This window comes from Somniosus microcephalus, unplaced genomic scaffold (assembly GCF_052327205.1).
Source record: "Somniosus microcephalus isolate GS21.2 unplaced genomic scaffold, FLI_Smic_1.0 unresolved_chr2, whole genome shotgun sequence".
Taxonomy (NCBI): domain Eukaryota; kingdom Metazoa; phylum Chordata; class Chondrichthyes; order Squaliformes; family Somniosidae; genus Somniosus; species Somniosus microcephalus.
The window spans coordinates 25064704-25081781 of NW_028225180.1; the positions used below are offsets into that span (position 1 = coordinate 25064704).

The 17078-nt window shown below is 47.7% G+C and overlaps 2 non-coding genes across 2 annotated transcripts; both read left to right on the forward strand.

Annotated features, from left to right (window-relative positions):
• Nucleotides 1–8871: 8871 nt before the first annotated feature.
• On the forward strand, nucleotides 8872–8944 carry trnat-ugu (transfer RNA threonine (anticodon UGU)). The gene has a single exon. It is a non-coding gene; the product is annotated as a tRNA-Thr (tRNA).
• Nucleotides 8945–15178: 6234 nt separating this feature from the next.
• Nucleotides 15179–15253, forward strand: trnat-ugu (transfer RNA threonine (anticodon UGU)). Its single transcript has one exon. It is a non-coding gene; the product is annotated as a tRNA-Thr (tRNA).
• Nucleotides 15254–17078: the final 1825 nt, after the last annotated feature.

The window sequence follows — 17078 nt, forward strand, 5'->3', positions numbered from 1 at the left end:
TAGAGAGAGGGGAAGGAGAGAGAGTGTGGGGATAGAGAGAGGGGAAGGAGAGAGAGTGTGGGGAAAGGGATAGAGAGAGGGGAGAGGGGAAAGGGATAGAGAGAGGGGAAAGGGAGAGAGTGTGGGAAAGAGATAGAGAGAGGAGAAGGAGAGAGAGTGCGGGGATCAGAGAGAGTGGAAGGAGAGAGAGTGTGGGGAAAGGGATAGAGAGAGGGGAAGGAGAGAGAGTGTGGGGATAGAGAGAGGGGAAGGAGAGAGAGTGTGGGGAAAGGGATAGAGAGAGGGGAGAGGGGAAAGGGATAGAGAGAGGGGAAAGGGAGAGAGTGTGTGGAAGAGATAGAGAGAGGGGAAGGAGAGAGAGTGCGGGTATAGAGAGAGTGGAAGGAGAGAGAGTGTGGGGAAAGGGATAGAGAGAGGGGAAGGAGAGAGAGTGTGGGGATAGAGAGAGGGGAAGGAGAGAGAGTGTCGGGAAAGGGATAGAGAGAGGGGAGAGGGGAAAGGGATAGAGAGAGGGGAAAGGGATAGAGAGAGGGGAAAGGGAGAGAGTGTGGGGAAAGAGATAGAGAGAGGGGAAGGAGAGAGAGTGTGGGGAAAGGGATAGAGAGAAGGGAAGGGGAGAGAGAGGGGAAGGAGAGAGAGTGTGGGGAAAGGGATAGAGAGAGTGGAAGGAGAGAGAGTGTGGGGAAAGGGATAGAGGGAGGGGAAGGAGAGTGAGTGTGGGGAAAGAGATAGAGAGAGGGGAAGGAGAGAGAGTCTGGGGAAAGGGATAGAGAGAAGGGAAAGGGGCGAGAGAGGGGAAGGAGAGAGAGTGTGGGGAAAGGGATAGAGAGAGCGGAAGGAGAGAGAGTGTGGGGAAAGGGATAGAGAGAGGGGAAGGAGAGAGAGTCCTGGGGAAAGGGATAGAGAGAAGGGAAGGGGAGAGAGAGGGGAAGGAGAGAGAGTGTGGGGAAAGGGATAGAGAGGGCAGAAGGAGAGAGAGTGTGGGGAAAGGGATAGAGAGAGGGGAAGGAGAGAGAGTCTGGGGAAAGGGATAGAGAGAAGGGAAGGAGAAAGAGTGTGGGGAAAGGGATAGAGAGAGGGGAAGGAGAGAGAGTGTGGGGAAAGGGATAGAGAGATGGGAAAGGGGAGAGAGTGTGGGTGAAGTGGAGAGAGGGAAGGAGATAGAGGGAGGGGAAGGGGAGAGAGTGTGGGTGAAGTGGAGAGGGAAGGGATAGAGAGAGTGGAAGGAGAGAGAGTGTGGGGAAAGGGATAGAGGGAGGGGAAGGAGAGTGAGTGTGGGGAAAGAGATAGAGAGAGGGGAAGGAGAGCGAGTCTGGGGAAAGGGATAGAGAGAAGGGAAGGGGAGAGAGAGAGGGGAAGGAGAGAACTCCATTGACTCGGGAACAGTACCCGTGGATTGGAGGGTAGCTAATGTTACCCCAATATTTAAAAAGGGGGGTAGAGAGAAAGCAGGGAATTATAGACCAGTAAGCCTTACATCGGTTGTGGGCAAAATGCTAGAGTCCATTATTAAGGATAAAATAGCGGAGCACTTGACAAATGGGGAAAGGATCGGACAGAGTCAACATGGATTTACAAAGGGTAAATCGTGTTTGACTAATCTGCTGGAATTTTTTGAGGAAGTAACTGGTAAAATAGATGGGGGAGAGCCAGTGGATGTGGTGTACCTTGACTTCCAGAAAGCCTTCGATAAGGTTCCACACAAAAGATTGCCATGCAAAATTAAGGCTCATGGGATTGGGGGCAAAGTATTAACGTGGATAGAGAACTGGCTGGCGGATAGAAAACAGAGAGTTGGAATAAACGGCTCGTTTTCAGAGTGGCAGGCAGTGACCAGCGGGGTGCCGCAAGGATCTGTCCCTGGGACCCCAGCTGTTCACAATATATATAAATGATCTGGATCAGGGAATTGGATGCAATATTTCCAAATTCGCTGACGACACTAAACTAGGAGGAGGGGTGGTCTCTGATGAGGATGTCAGGAGGCTACAGTGCGATTTGGACAGGTTGGGGGAATGGGCGGATACGTGCAGATGCACTATAATGTGGATAAATGCGAGGTTATCCACTTTGGGGGTAAAAACAGGAGGGTAGATTATTATCTAAATGGCAATAGATTGGAGATGGGGAAGTGCAGAGGGACCTGGGTGTTCTTGTGCACCAGTCACTGAAGGAGAGCATGCAGGTGCAACAGGCGATTAAGAAGGCAAATGGTATGTTGCCTTCATATCAAGGGGGTTCGAGTATAGGAATAGGGATACCTTACTACAGCTGTACAAGGTGCTGGTGGAGACCGCATCTGGAGTATTGTGTACAGTTTTGGTCGCCCATCTGCGGAAGGATGTTCTTGCCATGGAAAGAGTGCAACGGCGATTCACCAGGCTGATACCTGGAATGGCGGGAATGACCTACGAAGAGAGATTAAATAGTTTGGGCTTGTACTCACTGGAGTTTAGAAGATTGAGAGGGGATCTCATCGAAACATATAAAATTATGGCAGGCCTGGACAGGCTGAATTCAGAGAGAATGTTTCCAATGGCCAGGGAGCACCAGAACCAGGGGCCACAGTCTAAAAATAGCGGGCAATCATTTAAAACAGAGATGAGGAAGAATTTCTTCACTCAAAGAGTGGTGAGCCTGTGGAATTCCCCTGCCACAGAGGGCTGTGAAGGCTAATTTCAATAAATATTTTCAAGAGAGAATTGGATATATTTCTGAAGGCTAAGGGGATTAAGGGTTACGGAGAAAAGGCGGGGGACGGGGTACTGAACTGGTAAGATCAGCTATGATCTCAGACGAGGATCAGCCATGATCTCATTGAATGGCGGAGCAGGCTCGAAGGGCCGAATGGCCTACTCCTGTTCCTATCTCTATGTTACTATGGAAGGCAATAGAGGGAGGGGAAGTGAGAGATGGAAGGAGAGAGGCGGAATGGGAGAGAGAGAGTTAAGCGGAGAGACAGAGTGAAAAGAAGAGAGAGGGAGAAGAGAGGAGGGAGGGAGAGCGAGGGGAGGGGAGAGAGTGGTGGATGGAGGAGGGGGAAATGAGAGAGGGGAAATGGGAGAGACAGATTGGGAAGGGAGAGGAGAGAGAAAGGAAGGAAGGAGATAGAGAGAGGGAAGCAGAGAGACAGAGTGAGAAGGGGAGAGAGAGAGAAAGCGAGAGAGCGAGTGCAAGTCAGAGAGAGGGAGAGAGAGAGAAAGAGAGAGAAAGAGAGAGAGAGAGAGAGAATGTGAGAGAGAAAGTGAGAGTGAAAGTGAGAGAGAGTAAAAAGAGCAAGAGAGAAAGAGAGAGACAGTGAGAGAGAGTGAGAAAGGGAGAGAGAAAGTGATAGAGAATGTGATAGAGAAAGTGAGAGTAATAAAGCAAGAGAGATAGAATGTGAGTGAGAGAGAAAGTGTGCGAGAGAGAGAATGAGAAAGTGAGAACAAGAGAGATATAGAGAAAGGGATGGAGGGAGAGAAAATGAGAGATAGAGAAAGTGAGAGAGTGAAAGAGAGAGAAAGAGAGAGGAGGTAGCGAAAGTGAGAGAGAGAAATTGAGTGGGAGAGAAAGTGAGAGAGAGAAAGTGAGAGAGAAAAAGAGAGAGAGAAAATGAGAGTGAGAAACAGAGAGTGAGAAAGAGAGTGTGAGAGAGAAAAAGAGACGAGAAAGTGAGAGAGGAGAGCAAGTGCAGAGAGCAATTGAGATAGTCAACGCGAGAGAGAGAGAAGTGAGAGAGAAAGTGAGAGAGAGAGAGAAAGTGAGGTAGAGAAAAATTGAGAGAAACTGAGAGAAAGAGAGAGAGAAAGTGACAGAGAAAAATTGAGAGAGAGAAAGAGAGAGGAGAGAGAGAAACTGAGAGAAAGAGAGAGAGAGAAAGTGACAGAGAAATTGAGAGAGAGAAAGAGAGAGGAGAGAGAGAAACTGAGAGAGAGAGAGAGAGAACAAGTGAGAGAGAGAGAGGTAAAATGAGAGTGAGAAACAGAGAGAAAGTGAGAGAGACACAGAGAAAAAGAGAAAGAGGTAGAAAGGGAGTGACAGAGACGACCAAAAACTCCCATACCTACTAGGGGAAGAGAGAAATTGTGTAACACTAGCGGCACACTATGTTACAGCTTGCCATAAACAGAGGGACAACCACTAAGTATAAGAAGAGAGTATATATAAATTATATGAAAGTATATTTATACACTCAGGGATATATCTGTTTATACACTGTATGGGTAAATCGGTATTTTTGTGAACAAACATGAATGTTTTTCGATGCTTTGGCAACATAAGATGTAACTTGTCATGCCAATAAAGCGATTTGAATTGAATTGAATTGAATTGAATTGAGTGACAGAAAGATAGAGAGAAAGATAGAGAGAGAGTGGTAGAGAAACAAAGAGGGAGAAATATAGAAAGAAGGAGGCAGAGAGACTGAGAGAGAGATAGAGTGTAACTGAGTTGCCTTGGGACGTTTTAGCATGGGAAAGTTGCTCTATTGTAGTTGTGAGGTGACTATTGAAGAGCCTGAGGCAGGTAACGGGGGATGAGACGCAATCTGAGTGGTGAACTGCGCCCTGCCTCATTCTTCAAACGCACAGCACTGTTCAATTCAATTCAATTCAAATCGCTTTATTGGCATGATGACAAGGTACATCTTATGTTGCCAAAGCATCGAAAAACATTCATGGTTGAACACATAAACACTGATCTATCCATACAGTGTAGAAACAGATATATCCCTGAGTGTATAAATATACATTCATATATAATTTGTATATACACTTTTCTTATATTTAGTGGTTGTCCCTCTGTTTATGGCAAGCTGTAACATAGTGTGCCGCTAAGGTTACACAATTTCTCTCTTCCCCTAATAGGTATGGGAGTTTATGGTCATCATTCAAATTTCTGAATTCCGGGCATATTTTTGTGAATTTTGGGTAGAAATTCTCCCTTTTGCCCTGATATTTTCTACAAGCTGTGAGGAAGTGCATCTCTGTCTCCACCACACCCTGACTGCAATGAGAACATATCCTGTCCTCTCTTGGTAGCCGGGTCTGCCTGTGTCTACCTTTTTCGATCGCCAGGCTATGCTCACTAAGCCTGTACATTGACAAGGTTTTTCTCAGTTTGTTATCCTTTACCATGGTCAGGTAATCAGCCATGTTGTGTTGCACTAACGGGAATGAGAGCAATCCTGTATCAGTAGCTCCATAGCTCAGGGGTTAGAGCACTGGTCTTGTAAGTCCAGGGGTCGTGAGTTCAAATCTCAGTGGGGCCTGTGCAAAGTTAGTTTCTGTTTCTGAACTCGCCATTAATCCTCCACATGTTTTCTTTTAAGTATGAAACAGTTCAGAGACCATCCCAAGAACAGGCTCTCACTCCCCTCCCCCTCTCCTTCCATTCAAATCCCCTGTTCTCCCCTTCACCCTCTCGCTACACATTCCCCTCTCTCTCTCACCTTCTTCACCTCCTCTCTCTACCCTTCCCCCTCTCACTCCATCCTTTCCTCTTGGGGAGACAAGAAGGCGGATGGGGAGAGGGAGAGTAAAGGGAAGGAGAGAGACTGTGGGTGAAGTGCAGAGAGGGCCAGAGATAGAGAGAGGGGAAGGAGAGAGAGTGTGGGGAAAGGGATAGAGAGAGGGGAAAGGGAAGGAGAGAGAGTGTGTGGGGAAAGGGATAGAGAAGAAGGGAAAAAAAGGAGAGAGAGAGAGAGAGAGAGAGTGTGGGGAGAGAGAGTGTGGGGATAGAGAGTGTGGGGATAGAGAGAGAGTGTGGGGATAGAGAGAGTGTGGGGAAAGAGATAGAGAGAGTGTGGGGATAGAGAGATAGAGAGAGGGGCAGGAGAGAGAGTGTGGGGAAAGGGAAGGAGAGAGAGTGTGAGGAGAAAGAGAGAGAGTGTGCGGAAAGGGATAGAGAGAGGGCGGCAAGGTGAGAGAGTGTGGGGAAAGGGAAGGAGAGAGACTTGTGGGAGACAGGGAAGGAGATGGAGAGATGGAAGGAGAGAGGCGGAATGGGAGAGAAAGAGGGAAGCAAAGAGGAGAGAGGGAGAGAGAAAGAGAGAGGAGGTAGCGAAAGTGAGAGAGAGAAAGAGAAATAGAGAGAGGGAAAGTGATAGAGAGAGATAGAAAGGGCGTGACAGAAAGATAGAGAGAGAGTGGTGGAGACACAAAGAGGGAGAAATATAGAAAGAAGGAGGCAGAGAGACTGAGAGAGAGATAGAGTGTAACTGAGTTGCCTTGGGACGTTTTAGTACGTGAAAGTTGCTCTATTGTTGTTGAGAGGTGACTATTGAAGAGCCTGAGGCAGGTATCGGGGGATGAGACACAATCTGAGTGGTGAACTGCGCCCTGCCTCATTCTTCAAACACACAGCACTAACTGGAATGAGAAGCAATTCAGTGCAGGTGGCTCCATAGCTCAGGGGTTAGAGCAGTCGTCTTATTTAAACCAGGGGTCGTGAGTTCAAATCTCACTGGTGCCTCTGCAAATTTGTTAATTCACAACATGTTTACTTTTAAGTATGAAACAGCTCCGAGACCAACACGAGAACAGGCTCTCTCTCCCTTCCCAATCTCCATCTCTCTCCCTCCTTCCGTTCAATTCCCCTGTACTCCCCTCTTTGCCTGCCTCGCTCTCACCACATCTCTCCCCTTTCCTCTCTCACTCTGTCCTTTCCTCTTGGGGAGAGTAGAAGGAGGAGGATGGGGAGAGAAGAGGTGAAGGGATAGAGAGAGGGGAAGTGGACAGCTGGAAGGAGGGAGGCAGAAAGCGGTAAGACAGCGTGAGGAGAGAAGAGAAAGAAGAGGGAGGAGAATGAGGGGAAAGGGAAAGAGAGGTGGGAGTTGGAGAGGGGGGATGCCGAGAGCGGCAAGGTGAGATAGAGCGAGGGGAAGGGGAGAAGGAGGCAGATGGAGGAGGGGGAAATGAGAGAGGGGGAAACAGGGGAGACAAAGTGGGAAGAGAGAGAAGGGGAGGGAGGGAAGGAGATAGAGGCAAGAGAGAGTGACAGAGTTAGAAGGGGAGGGAAGAGAAGAATGAAGGGAAGGGGTGAGAGGGAAGGAGATAGAGAGAGGGGAAGTGTAGAGGTTCGCAAAATTCCCCTATTTTCCTTGAAGATCGGGAAATATTGGTCCACATCGTGGTTGAAGAATTATGTGTTTTGAATTGCCTCTGGGTTGGATCAATGTTTTTAAAGCATACTCAGAGCCACGAAAGACTGCTCTGAGATGGACAGCACGTGGACAACACCAGAATCAAGGGGTTCTGTGGAAAAATTCGCACACATTAAGACAGTACATTTGATTTGAATTTGTGTCCTTGAGCCTGGTGAATCACAAAAAGGTTTTCAAATGGCCGTCAGAAAGCATTGGGCAAGAACAGTGCGGCTTGGAAAAGCAGCTTGTACAGCTTGTAATGTGTCTGTGTGAAAGACCTGTCAATCAAACCAGGGAGTTTCCCTTTTGTGGAGAGGCAAGGTTTGTTTATATGAAACTGCAGGATGTTGATTTACTTCAGGGATTAGCCCACTTGAACCGAAACCGCAGAACAATTGGCTTCTATTTACACAGAAATCCACACCCATTCAAAGCACTTACACACAATAGATACATCTAAACTCAGGAAAAAGGACTTTTGATATGCAACAGTTCAGGAATGAATGGGTTTTTGAATCACCCAATTCTAAACAATAAGCAGTTGGATTCCCTTTTGTTTTAGCCCAGGTGAACTCTGGATGTGGGCGGGTACACTTCGGCCCCAGAGTGCAGACACATTAAATCGCTCACTTTGAATCAGCCAGTCATGGCTTTCTTTTGTGTATTGGAACTTTTGGGCGCGAATTTTGCACACAGACCTTTTCAGCGCCAAACAGGAGTTGGCAGCATATAAAAGATAGCTCCTGAGAAGCGATCTCTCTCTCTTACTTCGCTGGACCACAGGTGAGCAGGGTTTCTGGCTCCTCAGCAAGGCAGCCTAGTCAGGAGTTAGCGGGGGTGGTGATTTAGGGGAAATTGCTAAGATTGTTTAATCAACATTGTAGCCATCAATCCCTCTTTTTTGCCGTCTGCCTTCCCCCATTTAAGCAATGTTACTGTAATTACTGTGTTCATGTGGTATAGTTTAAATTTGATTACAGTTTCTTTAGTTTAATAAAGTTTGACTTTCTCACACCCAGACCAGTTGTCCGCTTTTAATATATCATTAATTATAAGTCCTTCAGTCAGAACTGGAAGGTGGGGTAGCGATTCGAAACCGCTGTTTGAATTGGTTTAAGGGTAGCAGGCAAAGGCTGCTGACCAGGTAAATTACCGTAAACCAGGTAAAAGGTTGGAATTGGTCAGGGTGCGGGCAAAGCTGCCTGACCAGGCACATTACCGTAAACCAGTTAAAAGATGCCCCCCTACAGAAGGAGAGAGGTGGAAGGGGGCAAGAGACAGAGTGAGAAGGGGAGAGAGCGGGAAAGTGGAGAATGTGAGAGAATAGATGAGAGAAGGGCGGATGGAGGAAGAGCAATGAGACTGAGGAAGGGCGAAGGGGAGAGAGAGTAAAAGTAACAGAGAGGGAGAGAGAAAGAGAGAGAAAGTGAGAGCGCCACAGAGAAAAAGAGAAAGAGCTAGAAAGGGACAGAGAGTGACAGAAAGATAGAGAGAGAGTGGTAGAGACACAAAGAGGGAGAAATATAGAAAGAAGGAGGCAGAGAGACTGAGAGAGATAGAGTGTAACTGAGTTGCCTTGGGACGTTTTAGTACGTGAAATTTGCTCTATTGTTGTTGAGAGGTGACTATTGAAGAGCCTGAGGCAGGTATCGGGGGATGAGACACAATCTGAGTGGTGAACTGCGCCCTGCCTCATTCTTCAAACACACAGCACTAACTGGAATGAGAAACGTTCCAGTGCAGGTGGCTCCATAGCTCAGTGGTTAGAGCACTGGTCTTGTAAACCAGGGATCGTGAGTTCAAATCTCACTGGGGCCTCTGCAAATTTGTTACTTCACAGCATGTTTACTTTTAAGTATGAAAAAGCTCTGAGGCCAACACAAGATCAGGCTCTCTCTCCCTTCCCAATCTCCACCTCTCCCTCTCCTTCCATTCAATTCCCCTGTACTCCCCCTCTTTGCCTGTCTCTCTCTTCCTTAGCCCTCTCTCTACCTATCGAGCCTCTCTCTACATTTTCCCCTCTCTCTCACCACTTCCCTTCCTCCTACTCTCTCCCCTTTCCTCTCTCTTTCCCCCTCTCACTCTGTCCTTTCCACTTGGGGAGAGTCGAAGGAGGAAAGGGAGAGGAGGATGGGGAGAGAAGAGGCGAAAGGGAGAGAGCGTGTGTAGGGGAGAGAGAAAAGGGAAGGAAATAGAGAGAGGGGAAGTGGAGAGCTGGAAGGAGAGAGGTGGGAAGCGGAGAGACAGCGTGAAAGGAGGAGAGAGGGAGAGAAGAGAAAGAAGAGGGAGGGAGAACGAGGGGAAAGGGAGAGAGAGGCGGTTGGAGGAAGGGGGAATGCTGAGAGTGGGAAGGCGAGAGAGAGCGAGGGGAAAGGGAGAGAGAGGCAGATGGAGGAAGGGGAGAGAGAGGAAGGGGGAGTCGGAGAGGGGGATGCCGAGAGCGGGAAGGGGAGAGAGAGGCAGATGGAGGAAGGGGAGAGAGAGGCAGATGGAGGAAGGGGGAGTCGGAGAGGGGGATGCCGAGAGCGGGAAGGGGAGAGAGAGGCAGATGGAGGAGGGGGAAATGAGAGAGGCAGATGGAGGAGGGGGAAATGAGAGAGGGGAAACAGGGGAGACAAAGTGGGAGGGGAGGGAAGGAGATCGAGGGAAGAGGGAGTGAGAGAGAGTGACAGAAAGATAGAGAGAGAGTGGTAGAGACACAAAGAGTGAGAAATATAGAAAGAAGGAGGCTGAGAGAGGGGAAACAGGGGAGACAAAGTGGGAGGGGAGGGAAGGAGATCGAGGGAAGAGGGAGTGAGAGAGAGTGACAGAAAGCTAGAGAGAGAGTGGTAGAGACACAAAGAGTGAGAAATATAGAAAGAAGGAGGCTGAGAGAGGGGAAACAGGGGAGACAAAGTGGGAGGGGAGGGAAGGAGATCGAGGGAAGAGGGAGTGAGAGAGAGTGACAGAAAGATAGAGAGAGAGTGGTAGAGACACAAAGAGTGAGAAATATAGAAAGAAGGAGGCAGAGAGACTGAGAGAGAGAGAGTGTAACTGAGTTGCCTTGGGACGTTTTAGTACGTGAAAGTTGCTCTATTGTTGTTGAGAGGTGACTATTGAAGAGCCTGAGGCAGGTATCGGGGGATGAAACACAATCTGAGTGGTGAACTGCGTCCTGCCTCATTCTTCAAACACACAGCACTAACTGGAATGAAAAGCAATACAGTATTCATGGCTCCATGGCTTAGGGGTTAGAGCATGTTCTTGTAAACTGTAGGGGTTGTGAGTTCAAATCTCACAGGTGCCTGTGCAAATTTGTTAATTCACAATATGTTTACTTTTAAGTATGAAGGAGCTCCGAGACCAACACAAGAAACAGACACTCTCTCCCTTCCCAATCTCCACCTCTCCCTCTCCTTCCGTTCAATTCCCCTGTACTCCCCCTCTTTGCCCGTCTCTCTCTTCCTTACACATCCCCCTTGCTATTTAACCCTAATAAGAACATAAGAAGCAGGAGTAGGCCATACGGCCCCTTGGGCCTTCTCCGCCGTTCAATAGGATCATGGCTGATCTGAACCTAGACTCACGTCCACTTCCCTGCCCGCTCCCTGTAACCCCTAATTCCCTTATCAGCTAGGGAACTGTTTATCTCCATTTTAAATTTATTTAATGTCGCAGCTTCCACAGCTCTCTGAGGTAGCAAATTCCATAGATTTACTACCCTCTGAGTGAAGAAGTTTCTCCTCATCTCAGTTTTAAAAGGGCAGCCCCTTATTCTAAGATGATGCCCCCTAGTTCTAGTCTCACCCATCAGTGGAAATATCCTCACCGCATCCACCCGATCAAGCCCCCTCACAATCTTCTATGTTTCGATAAGTTCGTCTCTCATTCTTCTGAATTCTAATGAGTAGAGGCCCAACCTACTCAACCTTTCCTCATAAGTCAAGCCCCACATCTCTGGAATCAACCAAGTGAACCTTCTCGGAACTGCCTCGAGGGCAAGTATATCTTTTCTTAAATATGGAAACCAAAACTGTACGCAGTATTCCAGGTGTGGCCTCACCGGTACCCTTTATAACTGAAGCAAGACTTCCCTGCTTTTATACTCCATTCCCCGTGCAATAAAAGCCAAGATTCCATTGGCCTTCCTGATCACCTGCTGTACCTGCATACTAACCTTCTGTGTTTCATGCACCAGGACCCCCAGATCCCTTTGTACTGTAGCACTTTGCAGTTTCTCTCCATTTAGATAAGAACTTGCTCTTTGATTTTTTCTGCCAAAGTGCATAACCTCACACTTTCCAACATTAGATTCCATCTGCCAAATTTCTGCCCACTGACATAGCCTGTCTATGTCCTTTTGCAGGTTTTTTATGTCCTCCTCACTCACTGCTTTCCCTCCCATCTTTGTATCATCTGCAAACTTGGATATGTTGCACTTGGTCCCCTCCTCCAAATCGTTAATATAGATTGTAAAGAGTTGGGGTCCCAGCACTGACCCCTGTGGAACACCACTAGTTACTGATTGACAACCCGAGAATGAACCATTTATCCCAACTCTCTGTTTTCTGTTAGATAGCCAATCTTCCACCCATGCCAGTATATTACCCCCAATCCCGTGATTTTTTTAATCTTGTGCAATAATCTTTTGTGTGGCACCTTGTCAAATACCTTTTGGAAGTCCAAATACACTCCATCCACTGGTTCCCCTTTATCCACCCTATTTGTTACGTCCTCAAAGAATTCGAGCAAATTTGTCAAACATGACTTCCCCTTCATAAAACCATGCTGACTCTGTCCGATTAAATTATGCTTATCCAAATGTCCTGTTACTGCGTCCTTAATAATGGACTCCAACATTTTACCAAGCACAGATGTTAGGCTAACTGGTCTATAGTTTCCAGCCTTTTGTCTACCTCTCATTTTAAATAAGGGCGTTACATTAGCAGTTTTCCAATCTGCTGGGACCTTTCCTGAATCCAGGGAGTTTTGGAAAATTACCACCAATGCATCCGCAATCCCTACCGCTACTTCTCTCAAGACCCTAGGATGTAAGCCATCAGGTCCAGGGGATTTATCCGCCTTTAGTCCCATTATCTTACTGAGTACCATCTCCTTAGTGATTTTAATCATGTTTAGCTCCTCCCCCCCTATAGCCCCCTGTTTGTCCAGTGTTGGGATATTTTTAGTGTCCTTTACTGTAAAGACTGATACAAAATATTTGTTCAGCGTTTTTGCCATCTCCATGTTCCCCACCACTAATTTCCCGGTCTCGTCCTCTAAGGGACCAACATTCACTTTAGCCACCCTTTTTCTTTTTATATAGCTGCAGAAACTCTTGCTATCTGTTTTTATGTTTATTGCTAGTTTACTTTCATAATCTATCTTCCCTTTCTTAATTAATCTTTTAGTTATTCTTTGCTGGCTTTTAAATGCTTCCCAATCTTCTATCCTACCAGTAGATTTGGCTACTTTATATGTCCTTGTTTTCAGTCGGATACTCTCCTTTATTACTTCACTTAGCCACGGATGGCTGTCTTTTCTTTTACGCCCCTTTTTCCTCAGTGGAATATATTTTTCTTGAAAGTTGTGAAATATCTCCTTGAATGTACACCACTGCTCATGTACCGTCTTACACCTTAATCTATTTTCCCAGTCCACTTTAGTCAACTCTGCCCTCATACCTTCATAGTCTCCTTTATTTAAGCTTAATATGCTGGTTTGAGATCCAAATCTCTCACCCTCCAACTGAATTTGGAATTCAACCATGTTATGATCACTCATTCCAAGGGGATCCTTTCCTGGGACATTTTTTATTAATCCTGTCTCATTACACAGCACCAGATCTAAGATTGCCTGCCCCCTGGTTGGTTCAGTAACATACTGCTCAAGGAACCCATCCCTAATGCACTCTATAAACTCTTCCTCAAGGCTGCCCTGCCCAATTTGATTTGTCCAGTCAATATGAAAGTTAAAATCCCCCATGATTATAGCTGTTCCCTTATTACAAGCCCCAACTATTTCCTGATTTATACTCCGACCAATAGAGTTGCAACTGTTAGGAGGCCGATAGACTACGCCCACTGGTGACTTTTTCCCCTTATTTTTCCTTATCTCCACCCAAACTGTTTCACTATCCTGATCCTTTGACCTAATATCATTTCTCAATATTGCAGTGATTCCATCCTTTATTAACATAGCCACCCCACCTCCCTTTCATTCCTGTCTGTCCTTCCTAATTGTCAAATATCCCTGGATGTTTCGTTCCTAGTCATGGTCAGCTTGCAGCCATGTTTCTGTAATGGCCACCAGATCATACCCATGTGTAGTTATTTCTACCATCAACTCGTCTATTTTGTTACGAATGCTGCATGCATTCAGATAAAGAACTTTTAAATATGTTTTGTGTCAATTTATTCCTGCTTTTACCCCCTTTACTACTTTACCTTTAGCTTTATACATTCTGTCCCTTCCTGACACGCTCTGGTTATTAATTCCCCCACTGCTACCTTGCTCTATTGCCGTCTCCGCTGACATTTTTACTTTTTCGCTCTCTTGAAACCTCCCCCCCACAAATTCGTTTAAAGCCCTCTCTACTGCCCTAGTTATTCAATTCGCCAGAATTCTAGTCCCAGCACTGGCCAAGTGAAGTCTGTCCCAACGGAACAGCTCTCTCCCGTCCCAGTACTGGTGCCAGTGTCCCAAGAAGCAAAACCCATTTCTCCCACACCAGTCTTTGAGCCACGCATTTAACTCTCTGATTTTATTTACCCTAGCCAAATTTGCTCGTGGCTCAGGTAGTAATCCAGAGATTATTACCCTTGTGGTTCTGTTTTTTAATTTGGCCCCTAGCTGCTCATACTCCCTCAGCAGAACCTCTTTCCTTGTCCTATCTATGTCATTGGTACCAACATGGACCACGACAACTGGATCCTCCCCCTCCCACTCCAAGTTTCTCTCTAGCCCAGAGGAGATGTCCTTAACCCTGGCACCAGGTAGGCAACACAGCCTTCGGGACTCTCGCTCTCAGCTGCAAAGAACCCTCTCTCTCCCTCCGCCTCTCTCTCACCTTCCCCACCTCCCCTTCACCTCCGCTATCGACACTTTCCCCTCTCTCTCACCACTTCCCTTCCTCCTACTCTCTACCCTTTCTTCTCTCTTTCCCCCTCTCACTCTGTCCTTTCCTCTTGGGGAGAGTAGAAGGAGGAAAGGGAGAGGCGGATGGGGAGAGAGTGTGTAGGGGAGAGAGAAAAGGGAAGGAGATAGAGAGAGGGGAAGTGGAGAGCTGGAAGGAGAGAGGTGCGAAGCGGAGAGACAGCGTGAAAAAAGGAGAGAGGACGAGAAGAGGAAGAAGAGGGAGGGAGAACGAGGGGAAGGGGAGAGACAGGCGGATGGAGGAAGGGGGAGTTGGAGAGGAGGAGTGCCGAGAGCGGGAAGGCGAGATAGAGTGAGGGGAAGGGGAGAGAGGGGCAGATGGAGGAGGGGGAAATGAGAGAGGGGAAACAGAGATAGAGGGAAGAGTGAGTGACAGAGTTAGAAGGGGAGAGGGGGAGGGAAGAGAAGAATGAAGGGAAGGGGAAAGAGGGAAGGAGGTAGAGAAAGGGGAAGGAGAGAGGTGGAAGGGGGGAAGAGACAGACTGAGAAGGGGAGAGAGCGAGAGAATAGATGAGAGAAGGGCAGATGGAGGAAGAGCAATGAGACTGAGGAAGGGCGAAGGGGAGAGAGAGAGAGTAACAGTAACAGAGAGAGAGAGAGAAAGTGAGAGAGACACAGAGAAAAAGAGAAAGAGGTAGAAAGGGAGTGACAGAAAGATAGAGAGAGAGTGGTAGAGACACAAAGAGGGAGAAATATAGAATGAAGGAGGCAGAGAGACTGAGAGAGAGATAGAGTGTAACTGAGTTGCCTTGGGATGTTTTAGTACGTGAAAGTTGCTCTATTGTTGTTGAGAGGTGACTATTGAAGAGCCTGAGGCAGGTATCGGGGGATGAGATACAATCTGAGTGGTGAACTGCGCCCTGCCTCATTCTTCAAATGCACAGCACTAACCGGAATGCGAAGCAATCTAATACAGGTGGCTCCATAGCTCAGGGGTTAGAGCACTGGTCTTGTTTAAACCAGGGGTCGTGAGTTCAAATCTCACTGGGGCCTGTGCAAATTTGTTTATTCACAGCATGTTTACTTTTAAGCATGAAACTGCTCCGAGACCAACACGAGAACAGGCTCTCTTGCCCTCTCGCCCTTCCCAATCCCTCTCTTTCCGTTCAATTCCCCTGTACTTCCCCCTCTTTGCCTGTCTCTCTCTTCCTTACCCTTCACCCTCTCTCTACACATCCCCCTCGTTATCTTCTCTCACCTGCCCCAACTCCCATTCACCTCCTCTCTCTACACTTTCAGTGCGGGGCCTGTGTTCTGGGGCCCTGTGTTCAGTGCGGGCCCTGTGTTCAGTGCGGGCCCTGTGTTCAATGAGGGCCCTGTGTTCAGTGCGGGCCCTGTGGTTCAGTCTAGGCCCTGTGTTCAAAGCGGGCCCTGTGTTCAGTGAGGGCCCTGTGTTCAGTGGGGGCACCGTCTTCAGTGTGGGCCCTTTGTTCTGTGCGGGCCCTGTGTTCAGTGTTGTTGTGTCGGTACCTTTTTACCTAGACACAATTAGAACTCAGAAGTTCAAACACGAAGTGCTTTATTGGAAGGGAAAGGGAAGTTCTGGAGAGCTCCGAACAAAGAGAGCTAAACTTAACCAAGAGAACACCCAACCATTTATCTGCTGTGACAGCGCCACCACAGGTGGGAGGAGAACACACAATACATAACATATTCCTCCCCTCTTAAATGGAAGGTTCACATTATTCCTCAACAGGTAAGTTACTTTCAATGCACTCAACTAACCTAGGGTAGAGGTAGACTGCCTCAACCCTTGACTTTACCCTGGGGTTTATTCTGCCCCAGTCTTGTGGGTAAGTCACCAAGCCTACAGATCCAAGCGTCTTGGAGGCCGCCGCTCTCTGTCAGGATACCGGCGGTCATCGCTGGCTTCCACAGCAGTAGGCATTGACACAGGCCTTGATAGAGAAGGTGCCTGCGTCAGTCAAAAGTCAGGAGTTTGCACAGCTGGAACAGTCTCTTTGACTTCCTGTGTTGGAGAAGAGCACTGTGGCAAAGGATGCTGGTTTGCGGTATCATCCGGAAACAGTTCAGGCCAACCAGCCGTTGGAGCCTCTGTGGCTGTCTCTGCTCCTAGCAACAGTTGATCTGTGTGTCTTTTCCAGATGACATCCTCAGCAGTCTCAACCATGTAAGACACAGGGCCTGTCTGCGCGATCACCATAGCAGGAACCCATTTCGGTCCAGTGTTGTAGTTTCGAGCTAGGACGTGCTCTCCCGGATGAAACCTTCTCTCTCTTTTCAACTTCAGCTTGTTGTTGATGATGGACAACCTGCTCTGCCCTTGGAGGTTTAAGCAAGTCAAAACTTGTCCGCAACTGCCTCTTCATCATGAGCGAAGTGGGGGAAGTTTTGGTTGTGGCATGCAACTTGTTCCTGTAGGACAACAGGAAGCTGTTCAGACGTTGGTGGATTGAGCCCTGACCTTGCGATGCCTTCAAGGCGTGCTTCAAAGTTTGCACGAACCTTTCTGCCTGGCCGTTAGTAGAGGGAAGATAGGGCGCAGACCTGATGTGTTGGACACCATTCACATGCAGGATGGTTGCAAACTCCTGTGATACAAATTGTGGACCGTTGTCACTTACGAGTTGTTCTGGTGAGTTATAACGGCTGAACATCTCACCAAGTTTCTCAATTGTTTTCTCTGCCATGGTAGGCCTCATCACAGTGACCTCCGGCCACTTGCTACGAGCGTCCACAACCACCATAAACATCTCTTCGAAAGTGTTACGTCCGTGAATGATTGAGACACGGACTAGCAGGAGAGAAAACAAACAGGACTTTACTGGTGAAAGGCATAAACGAAACTAAACAACAG